This window comes from Hippocampus comes, unplaced genomic scaffold (assembly GCF_001891065.2).
Source record: "Hippocampus comes isolate QL1 unplaced genomic scaffold, H_comes_QL1_v1.1 scaffold146, whole genome shotgun sequence".
In the NCBI taxonomy this organism is placed as follows: Eukaryota; Metazoa; Chordata; class Actinopteri; order Syngnathiformes; family Syngnathidae; genus Hippocampus; species Hippocampus comes.
This window is the reverse complement of record NW_017806156.1, coordinates 320,491-326,050: the sequence shown is the minus strand read 5'-3', so window position 1 is coordinate 326,050 and position 5,560 is coordinate 320,491.

Below are 5,560 nucleotides of genomic sequence, written 5' to 3'. Positions count from 1 at the left end.
ATCCACATCCTCAACGGACAGTGTTGACAGGCACACCATTCTCTGCTTCCTCCAAGGATCTAGGGTGTACCCAGCAGCAAAAGTCCCCGAGGGGCAAGTAGGCTTCCCACTGCCTGCTCTTCTCATCGAGAAAATTTTGTCAATGGCATCGAGAGACCAGCCAACCAATTCCATGTTTGTTTTTAGGATGAAAATACGACAGGAGGCTAGGAAAAGTCAGACAAAGACAGCACATGGACTGAGTGGCGAGCAGGGAAGGGTGGGGGTGGGGTGGGGGGACAGGAGCAGAAAGCAAAAGCATCCGCCTTCGTCGAGAGCCAAGCAAGAAGCATAATAGTAATATAGATGTATACCTACTTGCACATACTCGTCACGTAGGTCTTTGTGTTGCTCAGAGTTGAGCACAAAGGGAACACGAAAGACCTGTTTCATCCGGATGAAACAGATCTTTTGACGCTGGAGAAATCGGCCTATTGTGGCCAAGCTGACATCAATGCCCTCAAATTTGACATGATCAGCAATTACTTTGTTTGTGATCTCCCGGAGTCTGATGAGGTTGTTCTCATGAACTATATCCACAATGAGGGTTTCTTGTGCCGCTGTAAATAGGGCAACCCTCCTTCCTCGATGTGGCATTCTTTCAACTCTAAAGAAAGAAACGTGTGTTGTCATTTGACATGTTTGACAACAATAACTGATTTGAAACCAATAGAGTACTTTCACAGGCTTATAAAACTGTACTGCGGCAAAGAAAGCAATAGAGTACAACACTGCTACTGGTCGCTTTACAATGGTTCAATGATTTTCTGCACCAACTGTACAACTGTTATAGTATTGTATTCCACCATTGATCACTTAATTCGGCTTGATACTTTGCACATTGTCTCACAGTTGTCATTGGGTGGTACCACCGCACAATGGTTCACATACATTATGGAATGTCCTTCCATACTTATTTGTCATGTCCTTGTTTATGATGATACTAGTGCAGCGTATACTACCAGAGACAAATTCCTTGTGTGGTCTACATACTTGGCCAATAAAGATGATTCTGATTCTGATAGTGACCTGTTATGTTGTCTGAATGCCGTGAAAATAATGGATTCTCAGTCAGCCATTGTCATGCCATGGACAATGACATGGCCAATGACTATTGCTCGCATCTCGCTCGTATTGATGACTGTGGCAAGCATTTTGCATCACATGAGCTGTCATTTGAGAATATGAGCAGAGTTCTTTTGCAGCTTGTGTTTTAGCAAGGAAAAATGTGTTTGGATTTATGAGAACCGAGGATAGTGTTTTGTGAATTGTGTCATGTGAAATGTGTTTATGATGTCGGTAAATGGTGGCTAGATTTAGTAAATGTGTTTCGACAACTGGTCATTTGGTTTAGAGGATTGGATTTTGTTTTAGCATTTGAAGACTGTCATGTGCAACTAAAAGTTCCATAGTCTGTGTCCTTAATTCCTTTCTTCCTCCAGAGATGGAAGGGGCTGGCATTGATATCTGCGATGAGCGCTCAGAGGAAACCATAGAGGGACCGTAACCCCCCCGCAAACACACACACACACACAGACACACACACACACACACGCACACACACACTCACACACATGCACATACAACCCAATCCACGCCACTTCTCACCATGGGGTTCTCACCGAGGCCATCCTGCAGGAAAAAAAGGGACAGAATCTCTGCAATCAACATCGTCTTGGAGCAACTCAGACTGATTGCAGAAGTAATGTGCGACATTGCAAATTCATGAAAATAGCTTTTGTGTTGGGGATGGTGCTGTGGGCCTTGGTCCTCAAACAGCGGAGAAGGGTTGGCAGGAGAAAGAGTAATGCCAGCCTTGAGTGCCATGTTGTGGAGCGTTCCACACAAATTTAGATTCAGCTTCTCAGCCTTCACACACACGCGCGCACACACACACACACACACACACACACACGCACACACATTTACATATACAGTGATCCCTCGCTCTAACGCGGTTCACTGTTTCACGGATTTTTTAGTGCACTTTTTTTAATGCTTTTAAACAGTGAATTGCGTTCTGCATCCTGATTGGCTCAGGCACTGACCAACATGAACAGTCTCCGCACCTCTTCTCTGTACAGCTTGCCAAATTTACCTTTGCAAATTTTTGGTCTTTGGTTTCATTGTATCAGTGGCGAATGCTGGTCTGTCAAGGAGTGAAAGCTCAATTTCGACCTACATCATAAAATGTGTCCGTCTATTTGTACGTGAATTCTACTCTGTTCCTTTTCAAAAAAAATGAGAAGGTTGCCTTCACCATAAGATCGGTGATTGGCTCATTTCGCTGTCAATCAAAAAGAGATTCAGCCTCAGACAGATCATCCAATCATCATGCAGAAAAGCTCAGCGTCCGGGCCAGCCCACAAACGCCCACTGTCCATAGACTCCCAGAGACGCTGAGCGTCCGATGGGCGGGACAAAACCAGCATTTATCCAATGACTCGTCTCGTTTCAATGCATTGGGACAACCTACACTGAACTCTCCAGACGCCCAGCGTCCGCGTGGTCGACGCTCAACATCCACACAGTTGAAAGTACAGTGAAGCTGCGGGAATGAATGAGAAGAGAGTCGCGTCGTAACCAGTAATAAGAAGCTCATTCAGAACAAAAGTTGAGCGCATTGTAGCGCATATTTAGTCAATGACATGTCCACACAATTGTACCGACACACATTTATTTCATCACTTACTTTTTGACATTTTAGGGGAAGCTGAGCTTCCCTTGCAGTCTTAGAGCAATCGCCTCTGCATTGTATACATTGTTCAGTACTGTATTGTATAATAACTGTAAAAAATAAAGCTATAAAGTACCAAGTACAACTTTATTGTCAAATGTGCTGTATGTAAAAGCACATTTGAAATTTCGTCCCTCTCACATTTTTTTGCTTTTTTTTTTTTTTTTTTTATAAATCCTACTTCACGGATTTCACTTATCACTGGTTATTTTTGGAGCGTAACCCCCGCGATAAACGAGGGATTACTGTACATGTAAGGTGGCCCGACGACCTCACGGTACAGAGGTACCGGGTTCAATTCCAGCTCCGGCTTCCCTGTGTGGAGTTTGCATGTTCTCCCCGGGCCTGCGTGGATTCCGGGTACTCCGGTTTCCTCCCATATTCCAAAACACATGCATGGCAGGCTGATTGAACACTCTAAATTGTCCCGAGTGTGTGTGTGAGCGTTGATGGTTGTTCGTCTCTGTGTGCCGGTTTCGGGTGTCCCCCGCCTACTGCCCGAAGACGGCTTGGATAGGCTCCAGCACCCCCCGCAACCCTTGTGAGGATAAACGGTTTGGAAAATGGATGTGTGATACACACCACACACACAGTGGCCTTGAAGTATGTGAATTACCAGTTGCAATGAAACCAGACAGGAGTCTTGTTTTTTCTTTTAAATGCAGCTTTCTTTTTGTTGACAGTTGTTGGCTTTTCTGTTGTCTCATGACTGAGTCTTTCCTCGTGATTCTTGGTTTTTACTCTTTTACGCTTGTTTACTTGCCTGTCGATTGCACAGTGCTGCGAAGAGGCACAGACGCAATTACATCATTTCCAAAATAAAACTATTGGAGGAGTTGATGATGGTGTAGTGCAGAGGTGGCCATGCGGCTCTTTGGCTGATTCAATGCGGCTCCCGGGCTTTCACATGACAAGCATCAAAAACGCCTTGGTGGTGGCCCTGCCATTCAAACATCAACGCTCAGTACCGTAGGCCTTACGATGTCAGCCTATCATCAATCCCGTAACTTGATTAACATACAGGGCAACCAGACAGATGACAACTGAATTTTGACCTTTATGTCATGTGCAAATAACGGCGCTAAGCGCTAAGATAGTGAGCGAATTACCTCAGATTTTAAGGCAGGGCTGCCCAATATATCGATCGTGATCGACCGTGAGTCAGCGGACTGGTCCGAAGTCGACCACGAGGGGTGGGAGGAAGAAATTGGGGAGGGGGGAATTTGTGTGTCTGTGTGTTTCGGTATCGTTCATTTGAGGGGCCGTTCCGGCTGTTGCTCATCGTGGCTTGCGTGCGTGCATGCATATGCGCATGTGTGCATGGTTGCGTGCCCACATGCGTAAGCCTGTGTATATCAAGTCAAGTCAAGTACAAATTTATTGTCAAATGTGCTGCATGTGCAGCATACAGCACAGCACAGATGAAATTCTTCCCTCTCAAGACAACATGCAACAAGAGGAGCCGCTGCGGGTGCCCGCGCTGCCATCAAAATATGCATGCACATGCGCGATCGGGTCGATCGCGGGAGGTTGGTCGCTTCAAAGGTCGATCTTGATATATGTGGCAAGCTGACCCAAGTAGTAAGTAACCGCTACAACTTTTATGCAGATATTGGCTGCTTCGAGGGGCAACAACGGAATACAAGCCAGATTTGAAGAGGATTGTTCAAGAGAAGGAATGCCAGAAGTCCCTGCACTGAGGCGCCAAGCAACATGCATCGTAAGAGAAAATGTTATATTTTTGTTTGTGGACTTGAGACAATGCACACAATGTTTATTGTTGAAAATGATGGCCTGTGTGGCCTGTGGTCTTATGACTGTAGGAGTCATTATTATGTTGGTGTGTGACATTTACAATAAATCTGGCTGGGCTGAAGTCTCTCTTGTTTGTGCGTGCGTGCGTGTGTTTGTGTGCGTGTGTGTGTGAGAGTGAGGAAGGGATGCGGTGATGTTTATGTGTGCCCATGTGTATGATGTAGGTTTTTGCAGTAACACAGTAAAAAAAAAAAAAAATGGCTCTTAGTTTCTGACTGGTTGGCCACCCCTGGTGTAGTGGTACCCTCGTCTGTCTTGTGAGCTGGCGGCTTGGGATTGGATGTATGCCCTGCAGTTGACTGGCGACCTCTTCAGGGTGTTGTCTGCCCTTCCACCCGACGTCAACTGTGATAGGCGACCCTGTTCAGCTTAAGGGGTGTTGAAAACGGATGCATGGAAAACTACTGAAGTGTAAATTAAACAAAACAAATTACTTTTTTTTTTTAATTGCTGCAGCTCAATACCAGTCCTGGTGATTGGAGACACTGGCTTAAGATGTCTATCAGGAAATAGTTTGATAGCATATGATGATAAAGTGGTACAGTGAAACTCCTCTACAACAAAATCATGTTTGCAGCAAGAAATTTTTCACAACAGGGGGTTTTTCACTGTAGCAAATTTGATCTCAGAATCTAAGCACACACACACACACACACACACACACACACACGTATGTGTACACGCACACACAAACGTATGTGTACTCTATTTTTATTCCAATAGTGCATAAGTATCATACTTATGCACTTAAAGTATACTTTAAGTATGAGCACACACTTATTTGACACTTCATATTGTCAGTGTAGAAAGAAAAAAAGGGAAAGAAATTGCAAAATTTACAATCAGCATTCAATTTCACTTACATCAATTTCTTGGATAATGTCTTTTATTTTGCTTGCTCCGTCTTTCATTTTGATCACTTTTACCCTCTCTTCCAGCATCAGAGCTCTTCTTGTCTTAGCTGCTTGA